Below are 26,745 nucleotides of genomic sequence, written 5' to 3'. Positions count from 1 at the left end.
TGCCAAGGGGGGGGATTTCCCGGTGGGAAAGCTTGAGAAAATGGCATTGGGAGAAGGGGAAAGGAGAGAGCAGTGCATTAATGAGGATTCAGAGTTGGGTGAGCAAAACCCGGCAGGTTTTAGGCTACGTTACCCATCTGTTTCAAAAGCAAAAGAGCATGGGGAATTGAGTGATGTGAGGAGACCATGCTGGACAGGGAGCAGTCTAATCGTGGAGGTTGACGTGAGAGGGAGGAGGCGGGTTTCCTGGGTTAGAAGAAAAAGGGGAGATCAGAAGCTTAAATGGGTACCACGGGCTGGGAAGGTTTTGAGCAAAGGCAAGCTGGTTTTGGGCCCTAATAAGATTGAAGCCCAAAAGCCTGCTGGAAGCTTAAGTCCAGGCCCTATCTTCACAAGCCCAATACACTTAGAGTTGGGGGAGTGCTCTACTCAGTGTGGTAGGCTTTTAGGCTCAGCTGATACTCAAGAAAAGGACAGGGTGAGCCTAGGGGTGAGAACGAAGTGTCCCGAGAGGCCGACACAGGTGGTCGGAGGTCTGAGGAGGTCACCGACGGCACGGTTTCAGGCCGAGATAGGTGGCTCATGCTCCTCGGTGCCACTGGTGCCTCCGATGTGCTCGGTTTTGCCGGTACGGGAGGTACGTCGCACCGGACTGAGCACGAGGGGCTCCGCGACGCCGCTACTGGTGGCCGGAAGCCCCGTGAGGTCACCGAGGGCTCGAAATCAGGCCGTTATTGGTGGTTTGTGCTTCTCGGTGCCTCCGATGGGCTCTGGGTTGCCGCTACAGGAGGTGGGTGGTAGCGGGTCTCAAGTGGTTTCGATGGTAGGAGTGTCGGGGTGCTCCGAGCCTTCTTCGACGATGGTTCGCAGGCTTGTGGCTGACCGGAACAGTAGTTTGGGCCTCTCTTTGATGCTGGGTGGGTTGGTCTCTGAAGGTAAGAGGATTTTGACTCTCATTTTAGTGCCACGGTCGTTAGGACCTTTCCTCCCTGACCTCATTCTGGAGTTGGTGCGAGCTAGACCAAGGGGAGCTAGACCAAGGGGCTTGGGGGTAGTGGGTCAGGAGGTCAATTTTTCTCATGGGAAGGAACTCTGCCTTCCTGGGGAGGTTAGGATTGTGGAGGAACCAGCTGTTTTTGATGCGGGTGTTGGTGAAACAAATTTGTCGGTTGTCTTTCCTCTGCAAATCCTTGATCCAAATGCGCCAACAACCTTGGCAGAGCTGGAGGAGGTCGATGAGGTTTTAAGTATTGAGACCAACACAGATATTTCTAGGTGGGTGAAACACAGAATTCCCGGTTTTAGTAAGTTGGTTGGGTTATCGATGACTAGACATGAGACATTATGCATTGCTCTCTTACAGAGGCTTGAATCAGAGATGGAGGCAGCCAATGTGTTACACAGGAAAGTAATGGGCAGCAAAAAGGTGGCTAAGTCCAAGAATAAGGGATGCAGGGAACTACAAAACTTGATTTCTTCGGTGAATTATGACAGAAGTTAGAGGGTGGTCTGTTGATGGTGTCTGTAGTTGGGGTTTTTTTAGCGTTTATGAAGATAAAAATGGTTTCGTGGAATGTTAGAGGATTAAATGATCCTCGGAAACGTCTTGTGGTGAAGAACTTGTTGCGGGAGTGGAAGTGTGATGTTGTCTGTTTACAAGAGACAAAAATTGCTAGCATGAATAGACAGCTGATTTGTAGTTTGTGGGGTTGTCCTTATGTGGATTGGGCTGTCTTGGAGGCTGATAGGACTGCTGGGGGTATTTTGCTTATGTGGGACAAAAGGGTTTTGGATAAGGTGGAGGTTATGGTTGGTATATTCTCAGTGTCAGTAATGTGGAAAGGGGTGGGGGATGGGTTTATTTGGGCTTGCTCAGGTGTTTATGGCCCAAATGAGAATGTTGCGAGGGGTCTTATGTGGGATGAGTTAGTGGGAGTTCAGCAGTGTTGGAGGATTCCGTGGTGTTGCTTTGGGGACTTTAATATAGTCCGCTTTCCTAGCGAGCGGAGGGGCGAGACTCGTTTGACCACGGCTATGGAAATATTTTCTGAATTTGTTGAGGACCTTAACTTGGTTGATTTGCCTTTAGAAGGAGGTAGCTTTACTTGGTCTAGTGGTTCTGATCAACCTTTGATGTCTAGGATTGACAGAGCTTTGGTCACCCCAGATTGGGAGGATCATTTCCCTGATGTTACTCAAAGGATTCTACCCCGTACTGTCTCAGATCACAGTCCTATTCTCTTGGAGGCAGGGGGAATGGCAAGGGGGAAAAGCCCATTCAGATTTGAAAACATGTGGCTGAAGTCGGAGGGATTTGTGGATAGAGTTCAAACTTGGTGGAATCGTCACTCCTTTGTAGGCACTCCTAGTTTTGTGCTTGCGAAAAAATTAAAGGCTCTGAAACAGGACATTGTGCAATGGAATCGTCAAGAGTTTGGTAATGTAGCGCGTCATAAGAAGCAACTTCTGGAGGAGTTGACAACCTTAGACGCTAAGGAGGGGGATTCTGGTCTATCCGATGGGGAGAATGTTCATAGGGCTGGTTTGCGGTCCCAGGTGGAGCATCTTCTATCCTTAGAAGAAATTTCCTGGAGACAAAAATCTAGGATGTTATGTATCAAGGAAGGGGATAATAACACCAAGTTCTTTCACAAAATGGCTAACTCCCATAGAAGGTCTAATCTTTTAAGGAACTTGGAGGTAGATGGGGTGGTCTTTGAGGAGGCCTCCGAGGTAACTTTCCAAGTTGTACAATTTTATAAAAAGTTGTACAATGAGACTGAGGAGTGGAGGCCTTTGGTGGAGGGCTTGAATTTTGATCGTATTGGGAATATGGAGAGGGTTTGGCTTGAAAGGAAGTTTGAGAGAGAGGAGATTCTTCAAGTTGTTAGGGATTTGGAAGGGGACAAAGCCCCAGGTCCGGATGGGTTTACTATGGCGTTCTATCATAATTGTTGGAAGGTAGTGGAGAAAGATGTCCTAGCGGTCTTTGAAGAGTTTTTTCACCATTGCAAGTTTGAAAAATCCCTCAATGCGACTTTCATTGCTTTAATTCCTAAAAAGAATGGTGCCTCCAATATTAGAGATTTTCGACCTATAAGTTTGGTGGGGAGTGTGTATAAAATCTTGGCCAAGGTCTTGGCTAATCGCTTGAGAGTGGTTTTAGATCAGTTGATTTCTGAGAATCAGAATAGCTTTGTGGGCGGGAGACAAATCCTAGACTCGGTTCTCATTGCAAATGAGTGTGTGGACAGCCGTGGGAAGAGCAGGGTTCCTGGAGTCATTTGTAAGCTCGACATGGAGAAAGCTTACGACCATGTGAATTGGGAGGTGTTGTTATATCTGCTGAATAGGATGGGTTTTGGAGTGAAGTGGTGTAAGTAGATTCGTTCTTGTATATCCACAGTTCAGTTCTCTGTTTTGATTAATGGGTCCCCAGCTGATTTCTTTGGCAGTTCAAGGGGTTTACGACAAGGAGACCCGCTATCTCCTATGCTGTTCTTGATCTTGATGGAGGTGTTTAGCAGGATGTTGAGAAGAATGGAGGGAGCTGGCTTGATTCGTGGTTTTAATCTCGGGGGTAGGAGGGATGGTGGGGAACGTGTTTCTCATCTTTTATTTGCAGATGATACTATCCTTTTTTGTGATGCTAAGGTGGAGCAAATTCTCCATATTCGGTTGTTGCTCCTCAGCTTTCAGGCGGTTACAGGTTTGAAGGTTAATGTGCATAAGAGCGAGATGGTTCCTATAGGGGAGGTTGGTGATGTGCATGCTCTGGCTGATATCTTGGGCTGCAAAGTTGGATCTTTACCTATGTTGTATCTTGGCATGCCGCTGGGGGCTTCTCACAATTCCCTTTCAATTTGGAATACAATTTTGGAAAATTTCAAGCGGAAATTATCTGGGTGGAAGAAGTTGTACCTGTCTAAGGGGGGTCGATTGATGTTACTCAAGAGTACGCTTTCTAGTCTTCCGACTTACTTTCTATCGTTATTCACCATTCCTACTCTTGTGGCTAATAAAATTGAAAAGTTGCAAAGGGATTTCCTATGGGGAGATAGCAAGATTCATTTGGTAGGATGGGATAAAGTTTGTGCGCCTATAGCTAATGGTGGCTTAGGGATAAGAAAACTCACTACCTTTAATAGAGCTCTATTGGGGAAATGGTTGTGGCGGTTTGGAAAGGAAGAGGGTCGGTTATGGAGGCGGGTAATAGCCTCAAAATACGGGGAAGACTGGGGGGGATGGACCTCAAAACTGGGTAGGGGAGCTCATGGGTGTGGTTTGTGGAGAAGTATCCGCATGGGTTGGGAGGATTTCAGCAGAAATTGTCAGTTTGTGGCCGGATTGGGGAATAGGGTGAGATTCTGGCAGGATGGGTGGTACGGGGATCAACCTTTTCAATTGGCTTTTCCAAGGTTGTATGGCATTGCCATTGATAAGGAGGCTTCTATTGAAGCTTCTTTGCATTGGCAGGGGGCGGAGGGTAGAAGATCTTGGAATGTTCGTTTTAGCAGATTCTTTAATGATTGGGAGATGGATGAAGGGCTGCAATTTCTTCGTATTTTGGGTGCTTTAACCCCTCCTATGGATGTTGGAGACCGGATGAGATGGAAATTGAAGCCTAATGGGGCTTTTGATATCCGGTCGTACTATTACAAATTAAGAAACTCCCCTTCAACTATCTTCCCTTGGAAAGCGATTTGGAGAGTAAAGGCCCCTAGGCGAGTTTCTTTTTTCGTTTGGTGTGTAGCTTGGAATAAGATCCTAACGGGAGACAATCTGAGATTGAGGAGATTGAATTTTGTGGATTGGTGCATTATGTGTCGTCATTGTGGAGAGACGGTAGATCACTTACTCCTTCATTGTGAGGTGGCCTATCGATTATGGAGCTTTGTCTTCGGAACTTTCGGCCTGGCTTGGGTTATGCCTAGATTGATTTCAGACTTGCTCTTTGGTTGGTGGAATTGGCTGGGAAAGCACTCATCTCAGATCTGGAATTTAGTCCCGTTGTGCCTCCTTTGGTGTATTTGGAAGGAGCGGAATCGGAGGACTTTTGAGGATTTGGATTGCTCCAATGATCAGTTGCTTGCTTCTTTTAGTGGAACTCTTTTTGATTGGTCTCGGGCGTGGGGACTCACGTCTAGTGACTCCCTCCCTTCTTTTCTATGCTCCCTTTTCCTTTTGTAATTTCTTAGTTGTTTGGTTCTCTCTCTTGTCTCTCTTTGTTTTTCCTCTTGTTTTTTCTGGGTTGCTCTATGTTCTTCAGGCATAGAGTAGCCGCTCGTATATATATATATATATCTCTTACTTATCAAAAAAAAATTAAAAATAAATTCTAAGCCAATTTTTTGAAATGAAATTAACTTTTTTGTATTTTTTGTATTTATTAACTAAAAAGAAGAGAACCAAATGAGATATATACATACAAAAAAAAAAAAAAGCTACATGAAAAAAGAAATAAAAACTATACAACATTAATAAAATAAAACATGTAAATGACAAAAAATTAAATAGAAATGGAATCTAGGTTCTGTCCAGAAATGCGTATGCAGCATACTGATTGCGTACATACAATTATGCTGATGTACGTGTCTAGGGTTTTAACCCGATTCCTAGATTTGTGTCATGCATAGAAAACAACAATGAAGCACATGCACAGAAAACCTCAATGAAGCATAGACAAACATGTTATCACACAAGAAAAAAATATCACAGGCTATATAAAAAGAACACCAGACAATAATAAAATAAATAACGAAGCATACCCGAATTTCTTGTCGGTGTCAATTAAACCAAAGTAATAGAAGAAACTTTCACCACATAATTATACTCACTTTTTATGCTACAACCAGAGTGGAAAATTCACATTTACAACTAGCCAATATTAAGTCACTAACAGCATCAATTAATATTTTAAAGAGTAAATCATATTGCATTTGAGACAAGGCAATGCCAACAGAATTTCATAAATTTAATGTAAAAGAAGTTTTCTGTACGCCATAATGATCAGAGGTGCAACCCATTAGACAATCCAATCCAAAATTGGAGCTAGTTAGTAACTATAATTTAAAGCATATCAGAAAAACAAATACCTGGTATAATTCTGGTCCATAGTTATCAAAACCAGCAACCAGCAGAGAAACTCCAAAGGGCTAACCACTAGCAAGAAAAGTAAAGACTCAACTGTATTCAACTTCATAACAAATAAATAAATAATAAACACGCTTCTTTAATTTTTTAATGCTTAGAAAAATATGGTGAAGCTTACAAACTTTAGTTCCATTCCCATAACAAAAGCAAGGCTGGTTGTTGCCTTGAAATATAATAATGAAAAAGTAAGGGAAAAGAAAGTCAAATAAATAAATTTCTAAAATTTAATAATGACTCTAAAAATGCAGGTTCTATGAGCATTCAAAAGTTCTACAGTTTCAAAAAAGTGAAAAAAAATTATATTCCCAGAGCTTGTATCCTTTATTCCTTTTCAAAATAGGTAATTTTGACCAACATGCCAAATATTTTGATTTAGAAAATTATGAATTCATAAATCTCTATACCAGGCAACAACAAAAAAAATGCAGTCCCCAACTTTATGCTTTGGCAGGGTCACTTGCTCCATTCTAAGCAAACAAAGCATCACAAAATCCTTAGGGTCCTAGCCAATGAGCTCTAGCTTAAATGGAACTTCTGCTTCCAACAATAATGGAAAGGAGTGTGAGGTCATGATTCAAGAACCGTCAAGTGCAAAGTATAACTACTTACAAATCCAAAAAACAAAAAAACTCTAGAGTTTCATTTGTTTTTGGCATAAACTGATATTGTGTTTTCAGGTATTTGGTATGTCAGGAAATTTTAGTCAACGGAAAATTACAGTATATAGGCAGAAAACATTCACTTTTTTATTTTATAAATCAAAATCATTTACACCTTTAAAAAACATAAACGGTTTTCTGTGAAAAAGACTTGAGTTTATATCCCTATATTCCTTATCCCTTTTAACTCCATATATTTCCAAACTAAAAAGGCAAAGAAGTGTTCTATGTAGCCAAAAATTCTCCATATATTTCGAAACATAATGTATTCAGGGCAGTCTAAATTAGTGATGCTTTAATGACTATCTATTGTATCCCGATTTTGCACCTTCATTCATGCTAGGTTAGTTGATTTTTTTTGTTTTTTTTAGTTGACATTATAAAAACCAATTAGTCCACAGAAAAATGATGCCTAAGATCAAATAAAACTGAATAAAAATGTCAAAAAAGCAATGAATAAGTTTATCCAAAAAAGAAAACACTACGAATAAGACTTTCACTTGCACACAAATCAACCATAATAACTTCAAATTTCAATACCTAGCAGGAATCAGTCAAACTCATTAGGCCAAGTGTTGGAACACGTGCAAGAAGACTACAACACAGGATTGTCATCAAGGTTCAAGAACCGGATATTACTTTTTACTTTTCCAAGAGATCAAGCAGTAAACTTGCAATATTTTCTCAATCTCACCCAAAAAACAAAAAGGAAAAGAATTTCAATACTTGGTTGGCAAAAGTTCTTATAGAAACAATTTTGTAACATCTGTAGACATATGACACAATTATTTACATCATATGTAAATTCTCCTTCGTAACAAAGCCATAAAATTTCACCAAGAAACAAAAACAAACGATAAAGACAAACATAACAGGTCACAATCTAACAAATTTCATGTAAAGCCATACAGAAATATCTTTCAGATACCAAAACATAAACTACCATTAGTTTTGACTCATAACTTCAAGCAATGATAAAAATCAAGTATATTAGTTTTAAAATTTAGTCAGTAAGAAATGATAACTGTAGCAATATTACTCGGTGAACAACAGAGTTGCAAACTTGATAGTGCTGACGGTGTTAAGGACATTCACATATTGGAGTTGCTAGAAAGAAACCAAAAGAAAGAAAGAACCGCCTTACCTTCTTTAAAGGGCATTTGGAGCACTCAGAAGATTCAGTTCAACAATAACATCAGCTATATCGGAGCATTTGATGTCCTCAACTACAGTCATCAACACAGTTAACACTATTTCAAGTACCTGTATAAAGCAACAAAATCAATATCTAACAATTTCGAAAGTAAAAGAAATGGAAGATTATGGACAATACCTCTTACACACACCTAAAAGCCCACCTCAGGATATAGCAAAAACCCCATGTCAACTCAAACTGAATTACCTCCACAACAAAGCACAAAAAAACTTCCTGGGATAATGGAGAAATTTTTATCACAATGATGTAGGACAAACCAAAACTTTGTAACAGGAAATTAAAGAACAGGAAAAATAGAGATGGATGAACTTAGACTCAACACCTAGGGTTGGCTAGAGATTTGATGCAAGAAAAACCAGAATTGTACAACAAGAAAAATATGTAAATAAAGGATTGATAAGAATTGATTAAGCAAAGTAAAAATGGTGAGTAACCGACTAAGAGGGCAGCCATGCCTCTTAGAAGAATTGAAAGGGATTAGAGAAGAATAGGAATATGAACAGTCCGAATTCTCATTGCATGCCTCTTACAATCCATCTCCACACCTTTATAGAATTCATGAACACAACTTAAAACTTTTATCTTTTATTTACAATACTTTTAGCAAAAAGTTTTCAGCAAAAATCTAGAAACTGTTTCAAATAGACACTTAAATCAGGTGCAAAACCAAGAGTTAATAATTTGAATACCTCGTTAAGGGCTTCCCTCCGCATTGCACCTAGCTTTGAACCAAAAGCAGCATCAACCAATACTTGACGCAGTATTTTTGTCCATGTTAGAGGGTTTAGACTAGGTTGCACCGACACGCCATTTTTGGCGACGTATCGGTGTCCGACACGTGTCGGACACGGATACCGGCACGACTCGCCGGACTCCAGTGTCCGAGCGATGTCTTCTTTTCCTTTTTTTTTCGCTTCTCCGACACGGTGGACACGCAGCAGTGAAAAAAAAAACAGAAAGCACAGATTTTGACAGTCGCCGGTGGTCTGAGAAGTCATTACCGTGAAAGTTGAAACCCATAGCAGTTGCCGGTGCTAGATCGGGCCGATCGGTGAGCCGGCGAGCTCCATAGACAGTCGCCATCGACGCCGTGCCCTCTGTCCCTTCCAATCTCTCTCTCTCTCTCTCAGCGTGGACAGGTCCGATCCGGCCTCTTCTCTTCTCTCTCTGTTTTTTTTTTTTTTCAGATATGCTACATCTCATATCTGTGTACTGTAGTGTTATAACGCATTATAAGTTATAACACCTTTTATTTTTTTTTAATTCCCACTCTCACTACACACATTTTTTAATTTTTTTTAATCCCAAAAGTATAAAGCTGCTTGTTTTTCTATTATCTTTCTAGTTTGACGTTGAATGTAGTCTATTTAAACTTTTAGTTTGTACTCTAAACATTTTGTGTATTATTGTACAACTTTGGGTGTTAGTTTACTTATTTGTAGTTCTTACATAATTTAAATTCTAGGCAGAAACATATTTTATGTCTAAAAATATTTAAAAATATGCCTAAATATAAAATTTAATTAATTATTTAATTGCCGTGTCGTATCCTTATTTTTCAAAAATTGCTGTATCACCGTGTCTGTGTCCGTGTCGTGTCCGTGCATCATAGGGTTTAGAGCACTCTTCCAAAACTCCAGAGCAACTTTTTGGTTTTCAGCCTGCCAAAATCATCAATAAAATTACACAAGTATGAAGATCTTCCATTTAATTTTATTTTAATAAAAGAATTAAGAAAGAATCCCTTGAGAAATAAGCAGAACTCCACATTTTACCCACCTTCCAAAATCTACTAAATCAACATCATAGAGAAATTCATTAAAAAAATCACTTGTCCATGTAGAACTTTGGGAAGGAGTTACAAGCATCATTATAATCCATTTAGAAACCAACATCATAAAAAAAGCACATGAATTTGCCAAAAGCCTTGTAGCTCAACTGGCACCTTCTAGTGTTTCCAGTAGAGACGTCTAAAGTTCAAACCCCCCCCCCCCCCCACACACACACACACATTGTAACTATCAAAAAACAAAGAGCACATGGATCTTTAAAAAGTGTTTGGAGGGGCTACTAATAGTAATATACATATTTACAAAGAATATTCTTAGAAAAGCGGAAACGTTAGGCCCTTTATCATGTTTTTAGACTGTGAGGCTTTTTATATAGTCTTGGCAGGCGAACTCTTCTATTATGAGTTGTTATTCTCTTTATACCATACTTAATTATATGAAATGTATCACCAGTTTTGTCAACTTGCTGAGATCTATATAATTCTATTTGAGAAGAAGGCAGTTCAACTATCACACAGGTTGCTTGTCACCCAATTTTTTTTAGTGGTAAGTTACACATGCACCCTATAAGTTTACAACAATGGTCACACTTATCTACAATAATAATTTTGAAAACAAACTCAACAGCAAGTTCATCTTTGAACCAAACAAGACAAGCATCATCAAGTAAGAATGTGTGAAAAGATCCTACAGAGTGGTTTTCTATCTTACAATTTAAGAACTCCTTACAACAGCTACGTCTTATTATGCAAGACCTTTATAAAATCTAATCATTGAGAGGTAATAGACGCTCAATCATTTTCACATCCTAACAGTGGAAAGGTAGGCCCAAATCATTTACATCCATTGCATACAGTCATGTCCATTTCACTATAATTATTTGTTTCTTGTCCCAAGATGATACAAGTGTACAAGACAGTTACAAACATAAACAAAGTTATTGTTGATCAAGTTAATAGCTGACCGCTAACATGCATTGTTTTATACTCACCAAGTGAAGTAATGCAAGAAAATTGCAGGATATGCTCAAACGTGGGGGAAAATATCCATTACTAAGCTCTGCTTCAACATCAGATATAAGAAGCTTGAGAAGGGCCACATGCGATTTTCCAAGTAACAAGGAATCATGAAAGGAATGTATAGAGAAAAGAAGAAACCAACAAAAGGTAATTTAAATGTTTTTCAAACAATGAGATAAGAGACAGAAAAATTCAACATGTAAAGGTGGATCAGAACTGAGATTTAACCTTGTCAGCAAATGATTAAGCAAAACTCATCAAGAGTGAAGGAGCATATATCAACTGCAACATCATAAGTATAAAGGAAATGGAAACCAGCTCGAGAAAAGTCAGTCGTAAGTCTTAGCATGATAATTCAACAATCCCAATAGAAAATGAAGTAATGCAAGAAAATTGCAGGATATGCTCAAATGTGGGGGAAAATATCCATTAATAAGCTCTACCTCAAAATCAGATATAAGATGCTTGAGAAGGGTCATATTAGTTTGTCCAAGTACCAAGGAATCATGAAAGGAATGCCTAGAGAAAAGAAGAAACCAACAAAAGGTAATTTAAATGTTACTCAAATAACGAAGTAAGACACAAAAATTCAATATGTAAAAGTGGATCAGAAATGAGATTTAACCTTGTCAGGAAATGATTAAGCAAACTCATCAAGAGTGAAGAGCATATATCAACTGCAACATAATAAGTATAAAGGAAATGGAAAACCAGCTCAAGAAAAGCCAGTCATAAGTCTTAGCATGATAATTCAACATGCAATAATCCCAACGAAAAATGAAGTAATGCAAGAAAATTGCAAGATATGCTCATATATGGGGAAAATATCCATTACAAAGCTCTGCTTCAACATCAGATATAAAAAGCTTGAGAAGGGCCACATGAGTTTTTCCAAATAACAAGGAATCATGAAAGGAATGCATAGAGAAAAGACGAAACGAACAAAAGGTAATTTAAATCTTATTCAAATAATGAGGCAAGACATAAAAATTCAATACGTAAACGCGGATCAAAAATGAGATTTAACCTTGCAACAGAATAAGTTCATGATAATTCAACATGCAATAATCCCAATAGAAAGCGTCTTCCCACAACCACTATTAAATCTTACCGTGGGAAAAATGCAGGAATCAAGAAAAAAGCTTTAACATTATCACTTGTTTTCATGCAGAACAATAAATGAGCATGTCTTAGTCCTGCAACACATGATGAAGAGAGTCTAGAGAAGAATGTGATAAATAAAAATTACGCGATAGGATAGAGCCAACCCCCATCAGTTTGGACTGATTAAAATTAAATGATCTTTTAATTCTGAGTCATAAACATGACAGCTTTCTAAATTAGAATAATAATAAACAAAAGCTTATATATATATATATATATATAGAAGCATACTGTCAGCATTTTTTATATCCCAATGGACATGCTAATCAAAAGATCAAATAAGAGGTAGGGGAAATCATATCCATTGGAGACCACAGAACATAACAAAGACATCGGAAAATTATTCAGAAAACCAGACTCCTCAGCCCTTCATGACTCTTTCCACATAAGGTTACTTGATTAAACAAAATTGATCAGAAATTATTATTGAGACCCCACTATTGCTCAATACTGAAAACAATGAAAGCATGCTTTATTGTGAGAGCTCACTAGAGCCCAAAACATGAAACCATTTAAACACTGTTCTTATAATAACCTTCCTGTTTTTATTTGAGATTGCTACTTATAGGGAGGCATCTGTAGCTGATATGGAGCTTTACTAGGGATCAACTCCTAGCTTTATTTGCAGAGACCATGTTTGATTGGTCTTTTATGGAATCCATTCAGCTATTTTTTGATTCCCTATCCGGTACATAATTTCTTGTTTTCTTTTCTGTTACAGAGTTCTTAAAAACTAGAGTTGAAACTTGACAACAAAGCTAGAAATATCAGAATATCTCCATTTTGCAAACGAAAGATATGCAAGTTCTAGTGGCTTTGGCTTTTCAACATACAATCTCTTCAAGCCATCAATAATTGATGTAACTGCATTGGGAGGAAGCTGAGCAAGAGACGATGAGACACACATTAGGCAACAAATGAAAATTAACATCCCCCCTAAAAAGAGGTATACATTGTATGATGCTTTGTATTTTTATAGGTAAAATATTTTCAATAAAAAGGCGCAATACAAGGCACAATCCTAGAACATGGCACGCATGTAAGAGAAGCACCAAAAGGTTTACACTATAGTAAAGGGGTGGCAAGTCAGCGAATCATTTCTTCACAGAAATCTCAAGAGACTTTGGATGCTTGAAAAAGGTGCGTTTCAATAAATTCCGCCTCTTTCCTGGATCTTTCACCAAACACATTGCAACCATTTCTTTAAAAGACTGATCACATATGGAAATCATGCAATTAGAATATTATTCTATAGAGAGAGACATTGAAAGATGGCAATCACCAAAGAACATATCTTTTGAACATGTATACCTTACAAATAAAACACACAGAAGACAAACCTGAAAATTTTGTTTTCTACCAAAATATTTTTAAATAATTGTTAAAAAATCTTTTAGAAGCATATGAAAGTCTAGCCACTAATAATATCTACCTAGATAATGAAAAAAGAATTGTTAAAAGTTGACTACCTAGCTTGATAGGTGGTAGACTTTTAACTCATAAAAGACAAAAAAAAAAAATTGAAAAGAAACATCTATTTACACATTTTTTGTTCAAGAAGGTGGCTGAAGATAAAAGAGCTCTTAATGTGTGACACTGTGACGCAGACAAAGCAATAAAAAGCACACATGGACAGATAGGGCGCAAAAGGGGAAAAACTATAAAAGCGTAATAGGATTATAGATCTAAAAGCAGAAGAAGAAGAAGAAGAGATCGGCCTGATAGGAAGAAGAAGAAGAAGAAGATTGGCATGAGAGGAAGTATGTTTCAGCCTTTTATTTTGGAGCAGAAAAACGGCTAGGACACGCATGCAGCCATGTCAAACAAGTTTCCCATGTCCTGTACAAAGAAAACGTCAATAGAAACAAGACAAGTAGACAAATTTACAAGAGGAAAGTGCAAACCCTTAGGGCCCGTTTGGTAATGTTGTTCTAGTAGTGTGGGTGAAAAAGTATGAAAATACGTGTAATGTTGTTTAAAAACTGAAAACATGTGTTTAAATACATGTACCAAACGGGCCCTTAGTGGTGCAAGCTTTGAATCCACCACGTGTAGCAAATTGAAAAATCACATACCCAGTTACATAGTTCAAGCAGCATTTAATGAAAAATAAATTAATAAAGTAAAAGAGAAAATCACCCACATAGTTCAAGCAGCATTTAACGAAAAATAAATTAATAAAGTAAAAGAGAAAATCAAAAACCCTAACGAACAATTGTTAAAGCTAAAGTAGATTGGAAACAAGTGGTTAGGGTAGAAGCACAATCAAAACTTAGGTAACCTAAAGCAAAATGCTAAAAGGACTAAGATAAATAACAGTAAACAGTGACTCAAAATGAGATTTATAACATGCACTAAAAATGGCAGGAGTTGCAAAACAACAAATAGAAAAATTAGCCTAGTACCCAACACCTAGCAGACAAATGTACAAGAGGAAAGTGCAAACCCTTAGTAGCGCACGCTTTGAATCCACCACATGTAGCAAACTGAAAAAACACATACTACATAGTTCAAGAACAATACTTCCAAGAATATAAAAAATAAAAATTGACAAAACAAATTCAACATAGAAGAATATACAAAAGAGAACAACAAAATCAAATCAACCTTACATAAAAGGATGCAATCGCATCACCACTGGAATTAAATAGATTATAAAAAACAAAAAATAAATGCACAAGCATCATTTAACGAAAAATAAATTAATAAAGTAAAAGAAAAAATCCACAACCCCAACAAACAATTGCTAAAGCTAAAGTAAATCGGAAACAAGTGGTTAAGGTAGAAGCAAAATCAGAACTTAGGTAATCTAAAGCAAAGTGCTAAAAAGATTATGATTATTAACAATAAACATTGACTCAAAATGAGATTTATAACATGCACTAAGAAAGGCAGGAGTTGCAAAACAACAAATAGAAAAACTAGCATATTACCCAACAACTATAAAGGTAAATCCAATTAACACTGAAAGCCAAGCTCTTCTCTAAACTGAAAGCCAAACTATAAAGACTTTCTGCAATGAGCAATATTCAAATAAAGGCAATAACAGAAGCAGGTATGCTAAATATGTTTTCAAATGCTAAAATTCTAATGTAATGAATAGTTTTAACAATCCATACCTGAATAACCTTCTAAAAATCATCTATATGACATGGACCATTTGGGTTACTTCCAAGACTTCCTATAGGAACCCCTAGAGAATAGGATTATACCTTTGTAAGAAATGGCAGGAAAAAAAAACAAATCAAGCAAATAGAATGTAAAGAAACCTGATAATGTCATCCAATTTGGTCTCGTTAGTGTACCCCCACTTCCTTTGTCTAGGAAGAATGGCGAAAAGTTTAAGAACCACAAGCTAAACTTGAAAACAATCTTACAGGCAATTCCAGCTTTTCTCATCATCAACACCAAGGAATTGGAAGGTTGGCAATTGAAGAACATGATTAAGATCAGCACTTAATATTTTATTTAAGATGGAGCACTACTGATAAATCCTTCCAAGAAATATACTCCCTATTAGAGTATGCTTATGTATAATCCATAAAATTGTTTGTTTCATTTAACTATATTGCTAAGTAATTGGTTTCATTTATATATGTATTAGCCTAGAATTACGAGTCCCATGTAAGTGAACTGTTAGACTATTTAACTCGGGTTACAAACTGTGATCAGTTGATCCCAGGTACATTTTTCTGTCACAAGTAGTTAAGGTAGAAGCACAATCAGAGCATAGGTAATCTAAAGCAAAATGCTAGGAATATTATGATAAATAACAGTGACTCAAAATGAGATTTATAACATGCACTAAGAAAGGCAGGAGTTGCAAAACAATAAATAGGAAAACTAGCATATTACCCAACAACTATAAAGGTAAATCCAATTAACACTGAAAGCCAACTATAAAGACTTTCTGCAATGACCAATATTCAAATAAAAGCAATAACAGAAGCAGGTATGCTAAATATGTTTTCAAAAGCTGAAATTCTAATGTTGAATAGTTTTAACAATCCATACCTGAATAACCCTCTAAAAATCGTCTATATGACATGGACCATTTGGGTAACTTGCAAGACTTCTATAGGAACCCCCAGAGAATAGGATCATACCTTTGTAAGGCATGGCAGAAAAAAAAACAAAAAAACAAAAAACAAATCAAGCAAATAGAAGTAAAGAAACCTGATAATGTCATCCAATTTTTCCTCTCATTAGTGTATCCCCACCTCCTTTGTCTAGGAATTATGGGCAAAAGTTTAAGAATCGCAAGCTGAACTTGAAAACAATCTTACAGGCAATTCCAGCTTTTCTCATCATCAACACCAAAAAATTGGAAGGTTGGCAATTGAGGAACATGATTAAGATCAGCATTTAGTATTTTTTTTAAGATGGAGCACAACTGATAAATCCTTCAAGAAATATACTCACTATTAGATATATAATAAATTATAGCAGTCTTTTCTTAAACCTATTAAAAAGTAACATGTAACAGAATGAGTATGCTTATGTAACTTATCAAAACCAAAAAATAAAAAAGAAAAAAAGAGTATGCTTATGTATAATCCCTAAAATTATTTGTTTCATTTAACTATATTGCTAAGTAATTGGTTTCATTTATATGCGTATTAGCCTAGAATTACAAGTCCCATGCAGATGAACTACTAGACTATTTCACCTGGGTTACAAACTGTGATCAGTTGATCACAGGTACATCTTTCCGTCACAATTCTTCAAGACCTTGCACACAGAAAAGATAAATAACATCTCATGAACATGCATATAGACCAGAGCTACCTAGACACCAGTACTGAACTTTCAGCTTCAGGGAATAAACTTCAAAACAAAGGAACTGTGAGTAGCATGCCATATGGAGAATGGTGATGTAGACACCTTCTCCCAAAAATCTTAAAACATGCAATCACATGACCAGTTTATATCCACTTGAAAAACAGTTTATAAATGTGACATTTATGCAAGGTATTTGGAATATCAACCCAAACCAAGACCAATTCACACCAAGTGTAAGACCATCCACATGCTTAGTGAGGAAGGAAAACAAAGCTTACCTGAAATTCTTGTCAGTGCCAATTATTCCAATCCCAATGTTGATGCTCGAAATTTGTCCTTCAAATCTGATAAAAATAAATCCAACTAATTTTTTTTTTTTTGATAAATAACGTAAGAATATTATTAATAATAATAAAGAAAATGCCAAGACGAGTACATTGGGGATGTACTAAAATAAATCCAACTAATTAGAAAAATCAAAATACATCACCTTAAAGTCTACAGGAGAATGGGACAGAACATAATACCTTAATAATTAGGAAAATCCTGCAGTGTTTTGACTGTTAGGTTGGTATGCTACTCCCTCAAGTGTTAAAAATATTTTCTACATTTCTGTAATTATCAGCAAAGCAACCATATACATCACCTTCTTAACTAATTTTTAGGTACAAAAATATAAATTGTTAATGGTAGAAAATTTAAGTTACATTATCCTTTCCTTCTCCATATATGTGAAGAAATCATACACTCATCTAAACTACTTTGGAAATACAGTAAGAAAACAGAATATAAAGAGAATTCCTAAATGAAAGAGGGATTATATAAAACAGTTTATAAATGTGACATTTATGCAAGGTACTAGGAATATTAACCCAAACCAAGACCAATCCACATCAAATGTACGACCATCCACATGCTTAGTGAGGAAAGAAAACAAATCTTACCTGAATTTCTTGTCAGTGCTAGTTATGCCAAAGTAGTAGAAGAAAAGATGTAATTTTACTTTCTTCTCCGAATAATAAACAGAGGATATATAGTAATAGGCCCAAAATAAACCACTCCATAGACAGAGGATATATAGAAATAGGCTCAATTGGCTCACCAGTTTGCTGCTCCAGCTCAGACAGGTTAAAAATTTAATCCTATCAATTAATCTACATTAAATTGATCACCCGCTACAATGTGAAGGAATGCCACATATATTTGATTAATAATATCTCTTCAAAGACATGGCAGGCAAGAAGAGCAAGCAGCACGCTACTCCACTTGAGCTATATATCATCAATTTCAGCTGTGGTTAGTTCTCTACAAAAAGCAAGTACAACAAAACTAATATGAATTAAAAACTACATAAGAAACTTCAAAATAAGAGAATCATAAAATCAAGAAGTACACACAAGTGGTCAAATCAAGGGAAATTACAATCATCAAGAAACTTGAACAAATTAGAGATTGAATGATATGATAAAGCAGTCATCCATTCACATAAGGAATACAATAAAAGCAGCTTAAAACCTGTCGTGGACCATTCTAACCATTCAAATGCTCTATTGTTCCACTCTCTCCGTATAGCCTACATTAAACCTAAAGGTACAGCTCCGCTAATTAACTAAACTAGTTCTGTCATCTGCCCTCCCCAGGGATGGCACAGAATTTTCATGCAACTCCCAACACAAAATTCAACCAAGAGATAAGTCTTTGAGAAAGGAACAAAAGGCTACAACTGAAAAAATGTCACAATGTCCTTATCAAAAAAAATATACATATATGTCACAATGTTAACAAAGGTCCAATACAATAATTCTAGAATCCAACCACCAAAACTAAAAGGTTGATTAGTTAACTGTTGATATGGCAGTGCCATTGTATTAGCTGTAAATGCATCCTGGGTGGAAATTCCAACCCTCCACGTTTAAAATGAGCACATCATGCTGACAAATTCTATCTTGCACAAGAATAAAACATACTACAGTGGCTGCCATTTAATGGAAAATCAACAATTTACTAGTACTTACATTCACATTTGTACCTAACAAAAAAGTGTTTACTGCACATATCACGTAAATTAAATAGTCAACTAAAATTGACAAAACACACAAACGTCCTTAGTAACGCAAATGTCTTCTCCTTAGCTCCTCTATTTAATATAGGCCATAAAGAAGCAAGCATGGAGAAACAAAAGGAATTGTTTTTCCACTGAGATGTAATCAAAGTAAAATGCACTTACACTGATGGCCTAATCTTTTAAATAACCTATGATCCCACACATCTTGAGGTATGACACTCACATGTGTTTATTAAATTCTGGAAGAAGAATAGGTGACATAAAAACACTATCAGAATAAAAGCATGTACATTTTTGTATTATAGAAGACAATGCCTAAATGCTTAGAAAAAAGGATAATGCAAAATAAAGTGTGAGAACCCTCACAGTCTAAGAGGATACACGTTCTGGCACTCACATATGAAATTATGTTGTCAAGGAGCACCAAAGCAGCATCTACCTGCATGGAAATTAAAATGAATATTATAAAGTGGCAGCTCAAACAAACCATTAGAAAAAACTTGCAGGCTATGTTAGTAAATTTCCCAACAATTGGATCTTTTAGTCAAACTGCAAAACTTTCTCAAAAAAATAAGTCACTTAAGTTTAAAGTATGAGGATAACAAAATTAATTAGAGCAATACATGATCATTAATAGGATTTATAATTTTGTGATACATAAAAAGATTTCTTGCAAAAAAAGAGGAACTCAACCACACGAATCTGAAAGATTATTACATGATTAGGGAGAAGGCTTAACTTATAGAAAAATGCTCACACTTCCCAGCATCACTCTTATCCTTAGCACCAACAGGATCTATAGATATCGAGTCGATCTGAATAAACGACCCATCTGAAACAGGTTAGGGTTTAGCTCACCCACAAAGAGCGAAGTCCCAAAGAAACATGTTAGGGTTTAGCACACCCACAAAGAGATCAAAAGTGAAGGTAAAAAAAAACTCTATATGCAGTCATTTCACACATAAGATAACAACCCTCTAGCAATATACAGTAACCTCTACTGAAAGCAGCACAGACGCCAGAATGGGCTAAAGCAAAGACAATGTCACGGGCAGCAACAATCTCGATGACTTTGGCTCTCTTCATCAAGAAAGGCAAAACTGGGGAATTGTGGCCCTTTGGATCGTGAGTATCATATTCTTCCATCAAACGCATGTTGCGGAATCTCTCCTGAGCATTGATGGAAAAAGCGCGATTGCGGTTTGAAGAAATCTCGCGGCGGTGAAGTTTCTTAACGCTGTTAATGCACCCGTCTCCTCCTCTTACTCTCTTCTTATTGTTCGCTGTTACCCTTCTGCTCCAGCACGGCGTCGATAACCGATGCCCGGGGCAACCTTCCATTTTTTCCAAACCCTAAACTCAAAAAGTCAAAAAACAACACCACCTTACCTTAAAACTGCAAAACTCTCTATTATGAATCAAATCAAAGGAGAGAGAGATCTGTGAGCGTTGTAATCTCTAAACTCTAAATCTATCATTTGTTATGACAAAAGAGACAGATGGAGAGAGTTCTCGGAGAGTAATGAAAGAAGATGATCGGAGAGTAATGACAGAGAGAGCGAAACTGATCTTACAAAACCACACACGAAGAGAATGATCGGACGGCCGAGAAGAAGAGGTGGAGATTGGGAGAGTTTAGGGTTTCAGAGAGAAGGGAAAGTTGAGAGAGAGAGACACCTCTGCTCTGGGATTTGTGGAGACAGAGAGAATGAGAGACAGCTGTTGGGGTTTTTACTTTTTACAAACCTGATACGTGGAGAGAGAGGGTGAGAGAGCCGTTGGGATGTGTGCATTTAAATTCATTTATTTCGGCTTTTTTACAAAACTGCCACTGTATTTGCTTGTTTTCTTTTCCTTTGTATTCCACATCCTAGTTTTACAAAATTCTTCCCTTGTTTTTTTCTATACAAAATTCTTCATTCTTTTTTTTTTCCCAAAATGGTAATACTTTATATTTATCATAATACAGAATTGTTGCATTTTCAATTATAAAATTACTTAAGAAGTGTAATGAGATTTATATATAAAATTATTTCACCAAAAAAAGTCGAATTATAAATAATGAAAATTATTCCCTTCTAGGGAAAAAAATAGAGGGAAATTAGACTTAACTCGCATGTGATTAGGCTAGTTTTGTTACTTGACCCACCTATAAAACCCTCTATTATGTAGCCTTAATCCACCTTACCCCATTCCGTTTGTAAACCTCTTTTTTTTAAAATAGGAAGCATAAAACTTTTATTAATTAAGAAATATCTAACATCATGGATAAGAGCTTGTCTAAAAATAATAATTCTATTGGATTCATAAAAAAAAATCATTAATGCCAAAAACATGTTTTACTAACAAATGAGCAGACCTATTGGCTTGTTGCCGGACATGAGAGAACACTCTCTTAAGACACATTTTGAGGAAATTTTGTTGGAGAAGAACTCGAGACAACAGATTTGGCCAATAAGTTATTAAAATCGCACTACATGATCAAAATAATGTGAGATCTAGTTTTTTGTTACAAATTTTGAGCAAGGAAAAACAATTTTTCGCCACCATTATCCTCTCACATTGGTAAGTCTATGTTCTAGGGTTTAAAACATTTTTCAAACAAAAATTACACAGATTTTTAGCACATATTGACGTTGCTAAGTAGGAATTAAAGATTCACCTTACACCATGTCTTCGTCACGTGACTTTCACTTGAGTTCTACTCAGCATTTTTGTTTAATAAAGAGATGTGCACTAAGAACCTCTTTGACATTATCTAACTTTATCAGTAGGTTTTTTGGCTGTTGCTTTTACAATTACTAGTTGCAGACCCACGCAATATGTGAGAATAATTAATTATTTTGTAATTGTAATATAATGTATAATTTGTTTTCTAAAATCTGTTCAACATAATTTGTTCTCCCTAAAAATTAAACAATTCTTTTTTCGGGCCAACTAGGTCTACTTCAATCACATTCTGTTCAATTAGGTATACTTAAGTCCAATTTGGTCTACTCAGTCAATTTCAAATCCTTTCGTTCCATTTTGGACTAACTAGGGCTTAAATTGATTCTTTTTATAGATTGTCTTTTCAAGTTTAGCTCAAAATTTCTTTTTTTTTCACCTTAATTTTTTAGGTTGAAAAGTATGAAATTTTATTATATTTGGGCTAAACTCTAGTGTTGAGTTAAAAATAGGGCTATAAACGAGTTGAACTTTATCGAATAGTGCATGTTCAAGCTTGACTCATCAATCATGACAAGTCTAAAATAATGTTTGAGCTTGAGCTCATAAGAAATCCAAAAAGCTTGGGCTTGACTTGATTAGTCAGACAAGCTAAACTCGAGCTTAATATCAAGGTCAAGCACTCGAGCTCACATCAAGCTTTCATGTTTGAGATCTAAGAAAATTACATTATTAAATGCTTAAATCTCCAAAATCCAGTATAAAACAGTATACTTATTTTATTATGCTTATAGTCACACATATAATTAGCCATTATTCAAATTTAAATTTTACGTAATTAAATCTATTCATTTATTCTTCTGATTCTACAGTTTCAACAGTTGTTCAAAATATAAATTTTACACTCTCATAAGATGATGAAAAACTAGAAAAATACTTGTTTGTCATTATTACAAATGGGAAAAGACTAGCATATTTCATAACTTTACATTAGATGTTTAATGGGGAAGGATCATACGGGGCCCACTTATTTATTTATTTTTATTCTTTTAAACGTAACTTAAGTCTAAAGTGGTGCTTGGCCAGTTTAGAAGGAAGGAAAAAATTAATGTAATAGATAGTGGTCCCATGTTGGTCATATCATTATTAAGACATGTGTAATAAGTTTTTTAGCAAACACATATAAACTTAAATTAGTTTATGCATAAATTGTTTTGTTTTTAGCCTTATAGCATATGAGCTTGTTCATGAACAATTTTTTTGCTTGAGCTCAACTTGTTTATTAAACAAGTATAAAAATAAGGCTCAAGCTTTGCTTATTTATAAACAAACAAACATGAACACATTTTTTATTGAGTTGAACCCGAGTTGTTCATGAATGACTTGGTTCATTTACAGATTAAACTAGACTCATTTTTTGCTCTAAATAACTTACTTGACACAAAAATTAAAAAATTTAGATTTAGATGGGATATGTCTCACAAAATTAGACATTTTATGATGACAAGTTAAAAAATAGCATAGAAGTATAAATTAGATGAATGAATGGATTTTTTTGGTTTACTTATGCTCGACTCCTTGTCTTTTGCACTAAATGATTTACTTAACACTAAAATTTAAAAATTTAGATGTAACATGTGATATAAAATTAAATTTCAATTATAGAATCTAATTAAATTTTCTCTCAAATTTGCCTTTAAATATATAAATATATTTGATATATGATTCGCCATGTTAGTCTTATTGAATAATAATATTTCTGTTGAAAAAAATAATAATAGCTTGTTTGGTTACTAATTTTAAAAATTATTTTCATCACCTAAAAATAAAATCTAATAGAGTTGAACCTCTTGCAATTACTGGTTCAGGACTAGACACAAGCCATTATGTCCAATGAACGAAGTCCAAAACCACAGGAACCAATTCTCTTTATAAATATGTGTAGTATTAAAAGCAACTATTCAAAAATTGTTTTTATGCCTTTTGCACTTTTTGAAAAGAACAAATTAGAATATCTTTTGAATTTGTTGCCATGTCATGGAATTTCCCAACTTTAATTACTTAGAAATTTTAAGAACCCAAAACAATGAAATATTTATTCAAAAATTGATATTAGAAAGAAATTTAGATTAATAAGTATAAAATGAAAAAGAACTTGACATTGACTAAAATAAGATAAATAGATGCATTGGTTCGGTGAGTTTTGAATATAGGTTTAGTTGAGGGTATGAAGTAGTTGTTTTAAAATGCTGGGTTTTGAGAAGCTTTCAATGTGTTTATAGTTTGAATATAAGTTCATGGAAAGGATTGCATATGCCTGTGCCCTGTATGATTACACACTATTATAATGTTCACAAATTTCATAATAAAAAATATTAGGATAAGGCATGTTTAGTTCTATAAAAAATGTTTGTTGCAATGAAAAACTTTGTGGTAATAAATTTAATATTGTTGCGATTTAGACCCATTATCCATCTTGTCATTCATTTATTTTATTCTGGATTGTAATGGAGTAAAAGAAAAACAGTTGATTAAATTTTGTATTTCTCTTGCATAATCAATTATGATTTTATGAAAATTATTTTCTTGCTCTAAGTGAACTTTCCTCTCTAAACATGACTTTTTCTCTCTGCACTATCTATTTAACTACTATTAGTCTACCAAATTGATTCATGAACAAGGTTTAGGTAAAACACAAAATTTAATAATTGGTTTCCCGCTTTCTCTATGCTCTTTTACTAACTAGATTATTGAAAGAAAGAAGAAAAAAAAAACAGTAATGAACAGAGGCCTTAAATTAAAACACGTTTATAAATTGGGGCTATAATTAACAAAATTAAAACTTTTTTTTAAAATTTTATATATTTCTTCCTATATATTTTAATTGAATTTAATGCTATAAGGATTCCTTATAAATCCTATGATATTTAAACCCTCTATTAAGAGTAATGTTGGACACGAGTGGTAAAATTGGACATAACTTACGAACCCGACATGACATGACACATAATTAGCAGGTTATGAGTTAAGACTAAATGGGTTAACGTCACATTTGAATTGACACGACTGACCCGTTTAATAAACGGATTGTGTAAGTGCACAATTGCACCTGGACCTAAAGACAATTACAGGCTCAGGCCCAATGAGTCTTAAACAATAAAATTTGTAGAGTGTGGGCTTGAAATCTAGGTTAGAGGTACTGAGAACTTGATAACAAGCTAAGAGTTACAAACACTTGTAAATAACAAATGGTAATTGCAAATAGACCTCCTCAGACGTAAGCCGAGGAATACTTCTGTATTATTTCTCTCTCTCTCTTAAAAGTTACAATCCTTAATTTCTTTCTTAGTTACCGACCGACCTCCTTTCTCTAGCGTTCATCCCCCTTAAATACTTCTTTTCCTGATACTTTATCCACGTGTTGCTCCAACCCCCTCCCCCTAGATATTTCTTTTCTTAGTGCCTTTGAATGGTGACCAGAAGTTTCAGTTCTACTGTTCAGGGGTCACTTCCCCATTAATGCGGCCAGGGAGGTAGGTGTAAAGTCTTTAATGTGGAGGTGGCAGCCTTTTCTTTTGGTATTTTTTCTAACACCGGTGTACCTCGAAGGTTCAGGGTTTCCCCCTTTAACCATTAGTCTTTCCAGAGTTGTGCCTTAACCTTCATAATGAAGCTCTGAGTTCTCTTGGATCTGTCCGAGGAGAAGCTCGCCCTTGGCTGTATCCTCGGACCCTCGGCGTATGGGCCAATTTGCAGAGCTAACAAATTCTTAACTCAGGAGTAGGTTTGCCCTCCATGCTACAGTCCAAAGGCCCATATGCCCATTTGGGTCTTTTTACTCCCCACAATAGCCCCTCAAAACTCTATTTTTCAGCATCCGAGGAGAAAAATAGGGTTTTGATCCAACGAGAACCTATCCCACACGTTTTGTAAATAAGTACACGTGTGGAGACCGTTTCGGGTTCCAGAAGATGCCACTTGGAGGTTTTATTTTCAAAAACGCGCGCATTTATTACCGTAAGTTACACCTTGTCCCCTACGTTCAACGGTGAGATGAGCATCCAACGGCCCTTGTTACTTCATGAAAATTTGGGCGGGACAAATGTAATTTCGAGGCCACTTCCCGCACGTCGTGACGCTTCGGGAACCTGCGCCTTCATTTATTTCTTCAAAGGATAATCCCATCAAAACATCAGTAATCACCTTTTGTCTGCACAAATCCGTGGAAATTCGCACAACTTCAAATTTGTAAGTGATTACTCCTTTTCCTTAACCCATTCTCCTCGGATCCTGTCCTCGGCTCCCCTTCTAACCGTTTTCCCTCTTAGAACTTAGTCTTTCATTCCTTTCTGATGGGAAAGTTTATGTGTCTAGTTGATACCGCTGTTGGGATGGAAGGTTTTAGAGTTAAGTATCACATTCCCAGCGACGTAGGTTTAAAATACTGCCCGGCAGAAGCTGTGGCCGGTTCTAGGAAAACCGGAGAGGTCATTATCCCAATGGTCGCCTTCGTAGAAGGTGGGATGACCCTCCCAATGAAACCCATAACCAGGGAGTACCTCCGCAACCACCGGTTGTGTCCCGATCAGTGCGCTCCCAACGTTTTTAGAGTCTTAGGTAGCATCGACGCTCTAAACGAGCAGATGGGTCTGAGCCTTACCTGGCACGACGTTGTTTTCATGTACGAGTGCCATAAACTTAAAAATGTAGGTTATTACATCAAATCCCGTTCTAGCGTAGTTAGGTTAATCTCCTGTTTACCCAAGTCTAATAAAGGCATGAAGGATGACTACCTCATCGTCTCAAGCAACTGGCACGACGGCCCCCACTGCCCAGTTGAGTGGGGAGATCCAGGTGCGACACCTTAGGATTTAACTTCCCACCCTATAACTCCCTCTATCATCTAGGAATGTGCATTTGCATTTACTTGAGCGTCTAACTTTAATTTATTACATGTTTTACGAATCTGACCATGTTTGTTTATTTGGATGTCTTTCTTTGCAGATAAGCAAAACGTGCGCCCACGCTTAAGCCACTGCAACGTTGCAGATTTGAATCGAGTGCTACGCTCCGAAGTGTTCGTCAGCGAAGACTTACAACTTAGGGCGGCTCATTTGATTCTAGGGTACAAACCTATCTCCTCGGACTTCCAGGAGATCGAGAACGCAAAAATTGCAGGTGACCGGAGGCGAAGAAGGATTCACGTAGCCAGGCCGCACTTCTTAGCCGA

General features: G+C 36.5%; 2 long non-coding RNA genes across 2 annotated transcripts; both read right to left on the bottom strand.

Moving 5' to 3' along the window:
* Positions 1-7,956: 7,956 nt before the first annotated feature.
* Positions 7,957-9,683, bottom strand: LOC142627090 (uncharacterized). The gene is made up of 3 exons (XR_012842764.1): positions 8,718-9,683; positions 8,146-8,241; positions 7,957-8,075 (listed from the first exon to the last, which is right to left on the bottom strand). It is a non-coding gene; the product is annotated as an uncharacterized LOC142627090 (long non-coding RNA).
* Positions 9,684-10,856: 1,173 nt separating this feature from the next.
* On the bottom strand, positions 10,857-11,588 carry LOC142627758 (uncharacterized). The gene is made up of 3 exons (XR_012842934.1): positions 11,463-11,588; positions 11,281-11,356; positions 10,857-11,119 (listed from the first exon to the last, which is right to left on the bottom strand). It is a non-coding gene; the product is annotated as an uncharacterized LOC142627758 (long non-coding RNA).
* Positions 11,589-26,745: the final 15,157 nt, after the last annotated feature.

Source organism: Castanea sativa, chromosome 3 (genome assembly GCF_040712315.1).
Source record: "Castanea sativa cultivar Marrone di Chiusa Pesio chromosome 3, ASM4071231v1".
NCBI lineage: Eukaryota > Viridiplantae > Streptophyta > Magnoliopsida > Fagales > Fagaceae > Castanea > Castanea sativa.
This window is presented reverse-complemented; position numbering and strand designations above follow the sequence as displayed.